The sequence below is a fragment of the Zonotrichia albicollis genome, chromosome 30, assembly GCF_047830755.1.
Source record: "Zonotrichia albicollis isolate bZonAlb1 chromosome 30, bZonAlb1.hap1, whole genome shotgun sequence".
NCBI classification, from domain to species: domain Eukaryota; kingdom Metazoa; phylum Chordata; class Aves; order Passeriformes; family Passerellidae; genus Zonotrichia; species Zonotrichia albicollis.
The window spans coordinates 3181164-3195365 of NC_133848.1; the positions used below are offsets into that span (position 1 = coordinate 3181164).

The following is a 14202-nucleotide window of genomic DNA, read 5'->3' on the forward strand; positions in this document are numbered from 1 at the left end:
TTTTGGTATTCAGTTTATGTTTGGGGTTTGTGGGATTTTTCCTGTTTGTGTTTGGGGGTTTTTTGGTTTTTTTTTAATGTCAGTTTGGAGGTGAGCTGAAGCTGAGGATAACATCACATCTGAGATAATCTGATATAAAATTTTCAGGCTTCAAGCCCTTTACTCCTGAAGCTGCTGGGTCACACAGGTGCCTTTGATGACATCGATCTTCTGCTCAGCCTTTGGGGTGAAAATCCCCAAAAAAGCCATTAAAATCTCCTGAATTCCCAAACCCTCCACCTGAAGCAGGAAAGCTCTTGCTGGGCACAGCCAGGAGGAAGCCACGAGGTTTTCCAGCCCCGAGGCCAGAAGGGTTTGTGTGGCTGAGGGGTCAAGGATGGAGCCAGGACAGAGGATGAGGATGGGCAGGAGCTGCCTGAACAAGGCTGGCACAGCCTGGGCATGGCTTTGGAGCTTCTCTGTCCTCCAGCCTGCACCCACCTGCTTCCAAATGCAGCTTTTGTTGGCAATTTCTTTGTCTGGAGAGGCGCTGGCACAGCCTGGCCCAGGCAGCAGCAAAAGTGCCCAGGGAAGGCAGAAAAATGCCATGCATGGAGTGGGGGATGGCACCAAGAGAAAGTTATTTATAAATAAATAAATTTATTTATTTATTTAGAGACCTCCCAGCTCCAGAGATTCTCCCCTTGCCCCAGACCTGCCAGGCAGTGCTGGCTGTGATCTGCTCAGGCAGCTGCACCCCAGATTTTGGGGTGATTGGGACTTTTGCAAACAAAATTTTGTGTTTGAATGTCCCAGAGCAGCAGCCACACACATTTAGGCCCCATTGTGTGGGCATTGTGTACAGAAAATAACCCACAGCTCGTCTAAACCCCCTGTTTGTGGGGACTCAGTGTAATCTCAGTGCAAATCCTTCAAAAACCAAAAAATCCTCTTTGACCCCAATGTGGCCTTTCTTACAGAGCTTCTCCCCTTTATTTATGGGATATTTCAGCTCAGCTCTTTTGGGGTTAAATGAGAAAATGAGGAACTGGTTGGGTCCAAATCCCCAGGAAAATCTGGGAGGGGGGAATGGGATGGGAGAGGAATGGGGAATTTTGCATCTCCCACACCTCTGAGCTGGCAGGCAAAAAAAAAAAGGGAATTTCCTTAAAAAACCCAAACAGGGATTTGCAGGTTCCTCCTCTTTGGGGTCCTGCAGGGTTCCCAAACCCCCTCGGCCTTGGGGAGAGGGCAGGGAGTGCCCAGGGCTGCAGGAGGGCATCGCAGAGGGCATCGCAGAGGGCATCGCAGAGGGTGTGTTCAGGAGGCATTTTCAGAGGGCGTTTCAGAGGGCATCTCTGAGGGCATTTTGCATTTTCAGAGGGCATCTCAGAAGGCATTTCAGAGGGCATTTCAGAGGGTATCTCAGAGGGCATTTTCAGAGGGCATCTCAGAGGGCATTTTGTATTTTCAGAGGGCATTTCACAGAGAATTTCAGAGGGCATCTCAGAGGGCATTTCAAAGGGAATTTCAGAGGGCATTTCCGAGAGCATTTTGCATTTTCAGAGGGCATTTCAGAGGGCATCTCAGAGGGCATTTTGCATTTTCAGGGCCACAGAGAGCATCCCCCCGCAGTGCCCTCGGTGCAGGGAGCTGCTGGGGGATATGGAATTGTTGTGTGGATGGAAATCCCTCTGTGCCACGCTCAGGGCACACCCTGGCACACCCGGGTGAGGTGCCCACAGGGCACACCCAGGTTTAGGCACATCCCAGCGCCTTCTGCTCAGTTTTGGGGGTGCTGCTGCTGAATTGGTGCCCCCCATCCCCACTCTGGTGTTCGTGGCCTCTCCTCGAGTCCATCCTGGCACACCCGGAGGGCACCGGAGCACCCAAAATCCCCCGGGATTGCCCGGGTATGGGGGCATCCCTCCCCTCTCCCCTGGTGCGCTGCAAACCCGACTCTTTTTGGGGTGAATCTGCCTTTGTTTGGGTTTTCTGGAGGGTTTTTTCCCATTTTTAATGGCTCCGTGAGGGGCGGGGGTCCCGAGGGTCGCTGCCTCCCCCTCCCCGAAAATCCGGGTGAAAATCCCCTAAAATCCCCGAGACCCAGCGGGATTTGCCTTCCAGCAGAAATTCCCGTCAAAAATAAGTTTAAACCTCCCGTTTTGCGGCACTCTTGCTGATTTTATGCCCCGTGGCAGCGCCTGGCACTGGAAAAATAAAGGCGAAAATGAGATGGGCACAAAGCTCCTGGGCTGGAAGACGCTGGAGGAGCCGAGAGAATTCCGAAAAAAATGGGAGAAATTGCTCAACGGCTTTGCTCCAACCCCTCCTCTTTAAAGTTCGCTATCAGAGAAAATAAAGAGGCGCTTTGAGACCCAAAAATCACAAAATCACCGTCTGTCCCGGCGGGAGGCAAAGGTTTTGCACTTTCTTGAATTGCTACTTTGGGATAAGGAGGGGAAAAAAAAATCCACTTTTATTTTGGAAAAAAACAAAAATAATCCACTTTTTTTTGGGGAAAAATAAAAATCCACGTTTCTTTTTTCTCTCTTTTTTTTTTTAAGCATAATCTGGTGGGCGAAACCGCCGTCCTCGCTGGAGAGTGGGAAGTGATGCCAGAGGGTCTCGGAGCTGTAATGGGAATTTCTGATTTCTGCAGGGAAAACGGCTCCTCTCGTTGGGCGTCGGTAGCTGCGGATTTGCCAAGAGAGGGGGAACAGAAAGGGAATTTCAAATTTTGGAATTTCCTTTCCATCCAGCGCTGTCCACCTTTCCAAACTGACGGGGGGTTTGCAGGAACGGCGGCTGAAATTAATAATAATAATAATAATAATAATAATAATAATAATAATAATAATAATAATAATAATAATAATAATAATAATATCTGGGATGGGCAAAAATGGTCTCGGCTCCTCCACCGGCGGCCGCGCAGGATGTTCATCGTTTCTGGCCATTTGCAGTAAATAAATGGATTTTTAAAACATAATAATAATAGTGAGAGTTTAAAAATAATAAAAAAAAATCCTGGTGAGTCGGGAATTGAAGAGGAATGAGGTAGAGGAATGCGGAGAGCAGAGACCCGGACGGGGCTGGGAAAAGCGCCTCAGCTGCCGAGGTGGAAAGGAAACTGCAGAAAGAGGCTTTTCCCAAATATTAAAAAAAAAAATATGAAATTTTATCTAAAAAACTGGAAAGAAAGAAGGGAAGAGACACCCGCAATTCTCTCAATTGCTGTTATCAACTCCGTGCCCCGGGGCTGGGCTGCTGCCACCCCCACCGCCCCCATCCCTCGCCGAGGTTTTGTTCACTTCGGGTGTTTTTATCCGTATTTTTATCACTTCAACTAAACCAAAAAATAGGGAATTGATTCCTGATTTTGAGGTCATTCTCGTTATTCGGGTGTTTAAACCACAGGCAAAAGGGAGAAAAATGTTATTTATTAAGGGGAAAAAGAAAATAATCCTGAGTAGGGAAGAAAATCGGAGCTCAAGATGAGACGGGAGTTATTTTTTAATACGCCGTGATTACGAATTTGTGATAGGAGGAAAATAAAGTCAATTCCCAAATCGAGGGGGAAGCTCCGCGCAGGGGGAAAACTTTGCGAGATGCCAAAGGCGAAAACGGGGAAAAAATCCTCTCCTTGCGCTGCTCCTGCCGTGTCCCCCCAGCTTTAACCAACACTCAGGAAATGCCAGGGAGATTTTACCCCTAATCTCTGCTTATCGAGCAGAAAAAAAGCCCCGCGCTGTTTATAAACCCGCAGGTAAGCGGGGAACTCGCGGTGCAGAACCGGCGATCTGCGCTCCGTGGTGGGGTTTTATTGTTAATAAAACGCAAGAAGTTCAGAGGTTACCTTTAAAACACTCCCTGGGGCCGGGGTTGGAGCGCTCGGAGCCCGGCTCGGGCCCTCCGCGCGTGTTTTATTCCGAATTCTCGGGTTTTTGTTACCGGGGCGGGCTGAGGGCACCGCGCCCTTTGGGGAGCGGCTCCCGGTACCGGGGCCGGGCCGTGCTGCTCGTTAATGGCAAAGGGAGAAAATATTAATTGGAATTAAAGAGCGAATTGGGAGCCGGCTCACGGGCCCCTCAAGCACTCTTTGCTTTCCTCCAAACCCACCCAAATACCCTCAAATCACCTTTTTTCGCCCCGTTATCCCCGTTTCCCCAGCACGCCTCACCCCTTTCCCACCCCCCAAAGCTGCCTCACTTCTCTCTCCGTAGCTGCGGAGAGAGAGAGGTTGCCATATTTGCATATATGGTAATGAGCTCCTAATTGCCAGGCTCGCCGCGCTTTGCCGATCGATTCCGAGCAATCCAGAGGTTAAGGAAGCTTGGAAATAGCGCGGCTCTGAGCTCGCCAACCCCCCCCTCTCTCGCAACACGGAGCTGGCCCCGCATTTGCATCCCAACTTTTTTTAACTCTCCCACGTACACTTTACGTATCGGCTACGTGGAGGCTGCTCGGCCGCTCCTATATATCCGTACGGCGGGCACGGCCCCCGCTCCTCCGCTCCACCGGCGGCTCCGGGCTCGGGGGCACGGCCAGGAGCCGCGGCAGAGCCGGGCAGGTGAGGGCAGGGCACGGTGGGCACGGTGGGCACAGAGCTTGATGGGCAGCCTGACACGCAGGGCACTGAAAGGAGGGCACCGCTCCAAGCTGTCAGGACTCTCTGCCCATCAGGCGCATCCCCCAGGTGGGTGAAGAACTCGGGGTAACTCCAGAGAAAGAAAGGGGGAGCATCGCTCACCCAGCCCGCGGAGCCCCCGCGGAGCCCCCGCAGCCTCCCCGCACAGCCGGACAAACAATGTGAGACTTGGCGGAACAAAAGCGGCGGGGCTTGGGTTGCTGAACACGTCTGAGGCCAGACGAGCCGCGCGATTTATTGGACTCGGTGAGAAAACCATAATAAAAAAAAAAAAGAAAAAGAAAAAAAAAAAGTAAAGGGGGGGACGGGGGGGGTGGAAGGGGGAGAGGACTCTCAAAGCGTCTTTATTATGGGCTGGGGGCCGCAGAGCTGCGGGGAAAATGCCCCGGGAGAGGGTCCAGCTCCTGCCTGGGGTCGGGGATGAGGGGTCGGAGTTGCTCCTAAATCCCGGGGGCAGGGGGAGCTTCCTTCCCTTTTCCCTTTTCCCTTTTCCCTTTTCCCTTTTCCCCTTTCCCTTTTCCCCCTTTTCCCCCCTTTTTTCCCTTTTTTCCCCTTTTTTCCCCCTTTTTTCCCTTTTCCCTCTTCCCTTTCCTCCCGTCCCGCCGCATTCCCGCACCCGAGCGCAGAAAGTTTGGGCACGGCCGAGCGCGTCCATCCTCGCTGTTCTCTCGGCCCGCAAGTGACCCAAAGCCACTTTGGGTGAGGGATTCACTTCTTCCACCTTCTCCCGGCTGGAAAATCCAGATTTTGGGGTGCGGAGTGCCTGGGGCAGGGGATGGGAGCGGCCTGGGTCTCACCAAGCCCGGGCGCTTTGTGCTTTGCTCCAGGGGATGCTCTCGGAGGGACCCCCAAATCCTCGCTCTCATAGGGGTGGCCGAGGATGCTCCGGGGGTCGGGCTGAGCCTCGGGGAGGGGGCAGCGGTGACACAGACACCGAGGGAGAGGGGACAGAAGGGTCCTGGTGCCCTCATCCCCGAGCAGGAATTTGGGGAGGGTTGGGATGCGCGGGGCCGGATCCTAAATTTGGAATAAGCCAATGAATGAAATGAGAGCGGAAATAAGCCCAGAGCAAAGGTTCTGCACATCCTCCGAGGCAGAAAGGAGCGGAACGGTTCCTCCCCACCTCGGGAACTTCTCCCCGTGCGGAATTTCTTAAATTTCTCCCCCCACCATAACAAGGTGGGAGCAGCTTCATTAATAGCCCTGAACCCTGAGAATTCCTGCCTTGGGATGGACCCGCTAAGGCTCCCCCTCCTCAGGCAGTGCAGGGAACCCAAATTAAACGGGTTTAGGGGTTTTTATAGAAGTTATTGAAGCCAAACGTGATGCTCCGGCCGAAATTCGCCTCTCGGTTGCAGCGGGCCCGGGTGTTCCATTCCTGCCGCCGATGGAAAATCCCACATGGCTTTTTTGGGGGGTTTGTTTTGGTTGTTTTTTCCTGCCAAGGAAGCTATAATCTTCATTTTAATTTTAGTTTTTATTTTAACTTATATTTTAGTTCTGATTGTCCTTTTTTTGTCGTTGTTGTTGTTTTGATTTTGGTCTTTAAAAGCCTCATCCCTGTCCTTGATTCTTTCCTTAGCGAGGGGAAGAAGCAGCGCTCAAAGAGTGCAAGGGGAAAAATCAACCCGAGCTTATTTTGGGCTTTTTTGGGGTCTATTTTTGGGGTCGTACGTGGACTCCTGGCTCTGCAAAAAAAGCCCATGGCACCCACCAGGTCACGTCCTCCCCGTTTTCAGCCCGCGGAAATTAAGTTTTTATATATGCACTGATGTGCGTGGAAGTTTTAAGGCTGGAAATCCTCAAATCTGCCGTTCAAAGGGAGATCCCGCAGTCGCGGCGCCGGCTCCTTTTGCTTCCTTGCGGTTTGGATTGGGTTTTTTTCCCCTCAGAAAGACAGCAAAGCACGGACCAGGTTTTTATTTGTCAAGACACTCAAAACACACCCGAGCATTTTCTGCAAATCGCTCGTGCCCTTCCCTAAATCCTCCCAGATCGGGTTGCTTCTAACGCGATGTTAAATTAAATTTAGAAATAAAAATGCACTGTCATCGGGGTAATCCCAGGGTGAATCCAAATTTGAAAGAGCAATCCCTGTCTTTGCAGCCTTTTTCGGGATAAATCGCAGAATTCGTCGTGTTTTTTCTTTTTTGGCAGGTTAAAAAAATATTATAATTTATAGAGGGGACTGGAATAAAAATTAAGAATGTTAAAATGTGAATTTAATAAAGAGGAGAATCAAAAGAGGGTCAAGCAGGCGGTTGTGTGCCTAAAATCTCATTTCATTTTTGTGTGCCTAAAATCCCATTTCATTTTTGTGTCCCCAAATCCCATTTCAGTGGTGATGGGGAACGGTCACACCGGGACCCCTCCGAGCTGTCCCACGGCCCCGGGGGCTGCATGGGCACAGTGGGCACTGCTGCGTTTTTAACCCTTTCCCTCTTCTCGGTTTCTCTTGCAGGAGAGCCCCGGCCCCGGCCCCCTCTGCCCTCGGAGAAGCCGCTGCTGGCCCAGGTGGGTGATGGGGAACCGCGAAGGGAGAAAAGAAACCACGGGCAGCGCCCAGCCCGGGGGGCGAGCGGCTCCAGGAGGGCTCAGGGAGGGTCCCCGCCCTGACAGAAATTGGGGAATGTAATTTGGATATGGGGGTGCAGGTGGGAGGAACCCTGGGTGCCTCCAATGGGTGCTGCAGCCCCTCCCTTACCCCGTGAGCAGCCAGAATTTCTTCCCGAAATCTGCGTTTTCCCTCTCAGCTAAGTCTGGAAGGACGAAGGGAAAGGGGAAAGGTGCAACACGGCGCCCCAAAAACCCTTTTGTGCAAGGGGGGCTGGCAGAGAACCGGGCAGGAGGCCACGGGGTGGAACAGCCTGAGGAGCAGAGCCCCAGGGCTGTTTTGGGGCTGTTTTGGGGCTATTTAGGGGATATTTTGGGGCTATTTTGGGGCAATTTCCACTCCCCCAACCCCCTTTCTCCACTCCAATGCTGGGGCCACACCAGTGGGTTCCCATTTTCCCAGTGGGGGGAACTGGGAGAGAGGGCCCTGCCAGGTCGGGGTGGCTGCACCCGTGGTGGCAGCGGGAGAATCGAGCTCCAGAAAGAGACAAAAACCATGAGTAACTCCCCAGCCCAAACTCACAGACCCCAAAAACCAGCTGGGAAAAAAAAATAATTCCAAGGTAAAGAAACCTATAAGAGAAAATGAAAAAACAAAACGAAACAAAACCAGCCCCAATCCTCTGTTCTTGCTCAAGGAAAAATAATGGTGGGTTTTTTTGGCTTTTTTTCTTTTTGTTTTGTTTTTTTTTTTAATGGGATCTATATTATAGCAGGGAAATCAAAGGGTAATTAACGGTGGGGTTAAAACCAGAGGAGTAAACCAGCATTTGATTCCATTTGGGATCTGCACACCGCGGCCAGGCCTTGGCACTGGCACTGGCATTGGCATTGGCACTGGGTGGTGTTCTCCTCTCCGAGAAGGGGAAGCCAGGCAGGCTGAGCCTCTGGTGGGCACAGAGGTGGCGACCTGGGGACATCGCTGCTGGCAGGGCGGTCACGGCTGGGGCAGGGGACACTTGGCGCTGCCCAGGGCTGGTGGCCATGAGCGGTGGCGCTGGGGGTGGTGGCGATGCCGTAGTGATGAGGAGCGCAGCGCTGAGCCTGGTGAAGCCCAGGCCATGAACGTGGCGATGAAGATGATGATGATGAGGGTGATGCTGGCGATTCAGGGCGATGCTGGACGTGCCGATGGCGGGGAGAGGCCAGAACGGCGGAGGCGGTTGCAGCGATGGGGCAGGCGGGGATGATGCCAGGCTGGGGGGTGCCGGTTTGGGGGTGCCAGCTTGGGGGGTGCCAGGTTTGGGGGGTGCCAGGTTTGGGGGGGTGCCAGCTTGGGGGTGCCAGGTCGCGCGCGGCCCCTCCCCAGCCCATTGATGAAGCGGGAGCGCTGCAGAGGGGTGGGAACGGCGCGGGTGACGTCAGGCGGGTGCGGACCAATCAGCGGCCGCGGCGAGGGCCGGGAGTGTGAAAGCATGAATGAAAAGTGCCGCGCGCCGCTCCCCCCGGCGCAGAGGCTGCGGGCAGCGGCTGCGGGCACCAGGTACGAGCCGAGCCGAGCCGAGCCGAGCCGAGCCTGGCCGAGCCGAGCTGAGCCGGGCCGAGCCGAGCCGAGCTGAGCCGAGCCGAGCTGAGCCGGGCCGAGCCGAGCTGAGCCGGGCCGAGCCGAGCTGAGCCGGGCCGAGCCGCGCCGAGCCGCCGGCAGGGCCCCCCGCGCTGCCCGAGCTGCGCTCCGCGGGGGCGGAGGAGCCGCGGGGTCTCGGCCGTGCGAGGGCTCCGCGCTCCCCGCAGCGAGAAGGGTGAAAGAGGGACGCAGGTGAAGGAGGGATGGAGCGGAGGGGAGAAGGGAGGGACGCGATGCGGGATGCGAGGGGGGATGCGGGTTCCTTTCCCCGAGGAATGGAGGGATGCGGGCTGCCCTGGAGAGGAGCAACGGTGCGGGGGATGCGCGTTCCGCCCCGGAGGAAGGAAAGGGTGGAGGGACGCGGGTCACTCTGGAGAAGGAGAATGAGGGTTCCCCGCCGCCCCCGGGGAAAGGAAGGATGGAGGGAAGCGGAGCCCCCGCAGCGAGGACGGAGGGATGCGCGTTCCCCGCGAAAGAAGAAAGGACGGAGGGATGCGGGGAGAGCAAAGCCGGGGATGCGGGGAGAGCAAAGCCGGGGATGCGGGGAGAGCAAAGCCGGGGATGCGGTTCCCGGGCGGGGGAAAGCTGCGCTCTCTCTCCCCCTGAACGAACGGAGGGATGCGGGTCCCGCTCCCTGCCCGAGATGCGCGGTCGTTGCTCAGGGCCGGGGTCCTGAGCCGCGAGCAGGAGTCGCTCCCTTCCTTCTTTCCTCCCTTCCATCCCTTTCATCATTTCCTCTGTGTTTTCTGTGTTTGTTCATCCCTATTCCCCCAGATCTTGGCTGAATCCAAAGCATCACAAGTTACTATTTATATTAACCGACAGGTTTTTCTCGCAGTCATTTTGTTTAGAGAGCGTTCAACGCATTTGTGGGTGGGGAAATGTCCTTTTGGTCTTTGATGCATATTTTAAGTTGTGGGTGCAAATTCTATTTGCTTTGATTATTACCAGTTTGAATGCATTAATTTGATAGTTATTAAAAATAATGTGGGCTTAATTCTCGGCACCTGCAGAACATCATTTGGTTTGCAAATGAAACAAATTGAAACTCGGCAGAAAATAGGCAGCCCTTGCGTGGTTCTCCTGTAATTCTGCTCCAAATTGTGTTTCCTAGGGGCCTGATCCTGCCTGTCCCAGCGATGCTCAGCACTCTGGGCTGCTCGGGCTGCAGGAGCAGGGCCAGGGCTGGAGCTCTGTGAAGATATTCCGGATCTGGCTGTTAATATTTGCATCTCTTTTTATTCGTTTTCCTCCCTCGTTCCTTCCTTAAAAGCCACGTGCCCCCGAGCCCCTGGAGAAGAGGAGGTTGGCTTTTTCCTGCTGATGCTGTAGACTCCAGGGGTTGGTTGTTATCTTTGGTTATCTAGCTGTATGAGTGGTGTCGATTCTTCATAAAGCTAGATAACCGAAAGTAAAAATAACCCCATTACACGCCTGAGGAGGATGTGGAGAAGAAAGGAAATTCATCAAAAAAGGAAGAGGAGGAAAAGAAAAATATTAAAAAAAAAAAAAGAAACAAAAAAAAAAAAAAAAAGAAAGAAGAGAAAGGAAATGAGAGGCGGAAAAATGGGGGAAAAGACAACTTTCAGAGACTGGAATTAAAACCTGAGGTAGGATTTTTTTTTTTTTTTTTTTTTTTTTTAAAGAACCTATTTGCCTCCTGTGATTTTAAGAGTTTAGTGGTTCTGGGCATGTGAAGAAACCGTCTGTGTAGAGAAAGACAAAGATGTTGCCGCTCTCTCCTCGGCCGTTAACTGTAATTGAATTAACAAAGTAAAACTTCCAATCAGATTATGAATTAGTTATGTCCAGGACCCAGACTACAGATCAAGGATGAACTTTCATTGCATAACCAGTCATAGAGCATCAGAAAATCCATAAATCAATACAGATTACTGTGTTGGATTATCTGTTTAATAAAGCAGCAACAGAGCAATGTTTATTAATGGTTGTTTTGCAAATACGAGTGCTGGATTCTTTTTCCTTTTTTCTGCCTTCCCTCCCCCTCTTCCCTATCTGTTATACAGATACATAAATTTTCCTCCCTGACAGCTATAACTTGATATCAGTATTAGAAAGAGGGATATGGTGATTTGTAAAATGGTTTCTTGCAGTTTTCTTTGTTTTTCTTCCCTTGTGTCTCTATTCAAATGCTTCCTTTCTTCTTTTAACCCTTTGTTTATGAATGTGTCTTTGAATGGAGTCAAGATTCTAATTTGAGGATTTACAAGGGAGATTTTATATATATATATATATATATATATATATATGTATGTATATAAAACTTGCGTCTGGAACCGCATGAGACTAATTGAGGAACTTGATTTTGCTTAATTTATCTTCTCTGCCAATTGATGTTGGTTCTTATCCCTCTTTAATGGATTATGTGTCAACCTCCTCCTTATGGGAACTGGGATTTTTTAATCTGCTCAACCCTAGAAGGGAATTTTGAGTCAAAGAGGTGAACTGGGTGCTTCCCACTTGCTTTTAATAATCAAACTGGGTGCCTGAGATGCCACCTACAAATCACAGCAACCTATTTGAAAAGGTGTCTTGATCTTGCTTAGAAGAACACAAAGATCTCATGGTGGATTAAGATAAAATAATACCGGAACGGTGATTCCAAGGAGGAAAAAAAAAAAAACTAAAACCAAAAAAGACTTTATAATAATAAAGAGCTAATGTGGGTGATGGCACCTGAACTAATTTTGGAAAGGAGCAATTATAGCTTTGTGACTTTATGCAAACCCTCTTGTGAGAGATGTAGAAATGAGCTGACTTTTGACCTGTGCTGGACCCGCTCGTTTCGCTCGTGTGCTCGTTGGGATCTCTGAAAAACCCAAAAGGGCACAAGGAGCTGGCCCTGGCCCTTCCTTCAGGGAAGGGCTGTGGTGCTGGGTGTGATGTGACAGATTTATCCTGCTCATATGAATGCTTGAAATTAATAAACAAGATTTTATTCCCCCTCATCCATGGCCTTTAATTCAGAATAATTTAGCACATGTGTGAAGTGGAGTTCTGTGGTGATCTGACTGGGGAAAGCTTAGGGAGAAGCTTCTTTCCTTCTTCCCATTGAGGTTCTGCCATTGTTCCTGGTGCTGGCAGGGATGTAGGGAAGTTTTTACAGGCTCTTGTTTGATTCCCTGCTCTCCTTTGCCATCCTGCTGCTCCTCCCTGGGGCGAGTGAAGTGCTGCTCTCCTGGCCAGGCTGTTTGTCCCCAGCCTGAGAGGGACATTGCAGAGGGCAGGACAACAGGGAATGAGCTCCATGGGCAGGGAGAGCAGCCTCCAAGGAAGGGCAGACCTCCTCCAAGGATGCTCACACCGAGGGAGAGCAACCCCCATGGAAGGGGAGAATTCCTCCATGGATGCTCACACCCAGGGAGAGCAACCTTCATGGAAGGGGAGACTTCCATGGATGCTCACACCCAAGGAGAGCAGCCTCCAAGGAAGGAGAGACATCCTCCATGGATGCTCAGACCCAGGGAGATCACCCTCCATGGAAGGGGAGACATCCTCCATGGATAGTCAGACCCAGGGAGATCACCCTCCATGGAAGGGGAGACGTCCTCCATGGATGCTCAGACCCAGGGAGATCACCCTCCATGGAAGGGGAGACGTCCTCCATGGACGCTCACCGCCTGAGCACCTCAGGGTGACGTTGGCTTGGCTTTGGTGACAAAGCGGTGACAAAGCTCTCGGCATGGAGCTCTCCTCACTCATCCTTCCCAGGCCAGGAGAAGTCCTGCTGGGTGTCCACACCACTCCTGGGTGCTGGTGCTCCAGGATGTGTCTGAGGTGTCGGCGCCGAGCGGTGGCCCAAGGTCTGAGCGCGAAGGGGGACAAGGGACTTTTATTGAGGCTGAGCCCTGGGAAGCTGCCATGTGCCATCCACCATTGGCCCGTGGCTTCCCTCAAGGAGGGGAAAAATGCCTTTTTCTCCAATCAGGGGCTGGGAGTGCTGCTGTGGGAGCATCTTTTGGTGTTCCTGGGTGACCAATCGCGGGCTCTGCGGCGTTGCCATAGGCTGCTTTGGATGGTGTCACTTCTTGGCTCTAACAAAGGCATGAGCAGGAGTGGGGGGATGTGAACTGGGACAAGGATGAAACTCCTCCAAGAATTTAGCAAACCATGTGTGGAGGGCCTGGAGCCAGGGGCAGGAGGTGCCTGTGCTGGTTGGTGATGGAGAGGGTGGGTTTCAAGCCCATCAGGCCCAAGCTGCCTCTCCGGAGCTTTTGCACCTCATTCCCAGCTCCAAAAATCTCTCTTTAAGATGCTTGTGACCCCCACTGCCATTCAGGGACGTGGTGACAATGTGGGGCTAAAGCACCTCCATGTTCACCACCCATCCCTTTGTGCTCCCAGCTTGGAGGGGAAATGGAACCAGTTCCAGCCCCCTCAGCCCTTGGATGGGTCCCTGGGGGTTCCTGGTGCCACAAGCTTTGCTGCAGTTTCTGGGTGCTGTTGGAGCATGTCACTCTTTGGCTGGATAGAATTTCTTTTTAATTTGAGTTTTTGTTGTGGGGAATGACCATTTCCAGTGGTAGAATTGTCTGTGTGACTGTGAGCTGGCTCTCTCCAAGACCTTAGGAATAGTCTTGCAAATAGCTGATTTTTAATTTTTTTCCCCTTTTTTTTCTCCCTGATTTACTCCTGGAGTGCTGTAGCAGTAAGCCCTGTGTGTTTGCGTGACATTGATCCAAATTGCAGTTTACATGTGGCCGTTTAAGCTTGCTTGGACACTCTGATTTGACTGGTTAACACTCAGCACTGTCTACTCTGCTCTCCCTTCTGGCCACATAACTGCTGGAGACATTAATAGGAGACACACTCGTTGGGGAGCAAGGTATCAGCTCTCCAAATCGTTCTCTTGTTTAGCAGCAGTTTGGAATTGGGGAGAAAAAAGGGAGAAAATTCAATACTGATTTTCTGTGATTCAGTGAGCTGTTGAGGAGAGTGAGCCTATACAAATATAATTGTTGAAAATTATAATTTCACTCAGTGGATCTCCTTTAGGATTGGGTTTAATGCTTGTGTTGGCAGTGCAGAAATGCAGCAGAGCAGTTTGGTGCTGAGGCCAAAGCCCTCTCATTGTACGAGCGCTGCGGGTTGGAGGACTGGCAAAAGGGCAGAAATTCTTGTGCTGGTTGGTACTGCCAGTGGATATGAACTTTTACTTTGTGATGGATAAAATATGTATTTTTTCTTTTTTAAATTTCTTAAATTTCGTATTTGAAAATTCTCAGCGCAGAATGATGAAAAGTAGCTTAAAAATGTTTTTTAAAAAATAATGATTTTATAGTGTTTGAGGAAAATAGACATTTCCCTATTGAGGAAATTTTTTGCTGGCCTTTTACAGTTTTAAACTGAAAACAAAAGGAGGCCCTGGTGGCTC

At 51.4% G+C, this 14202-nt stretch overlaps 1 long non-coding RNA gene across 2 annotated transcripts; it reads right to left on the reverse strand.

Annotated features, from left to right (window-relative positions):
- Nucleotides 1-2648: 2648 nt before the first annotated feature.
- Nucleotides 2649-4302, reverse strand: LOC141725566 (uncharacterized). Of its 2 annotated transcripts, none has more exons than XR_012577353.1 (3): nucleotides 4163-4302; nucleotides 3839-3996; nucleotides 2649-2787 (listed from the first exon to the last, which is right to left on the reverse strand). It is a non-coding gene; the product is annotated as an uncharacterized LOC141725566 (long non-coding RNA). The 2 variants fall into 2 exon arrangements; XR_012577352.1 differs by having other exon boundaries at nucleotides 4121-4260.
- Nucleotides 4303-14202: the final 9900 nt, after the last annotated feature.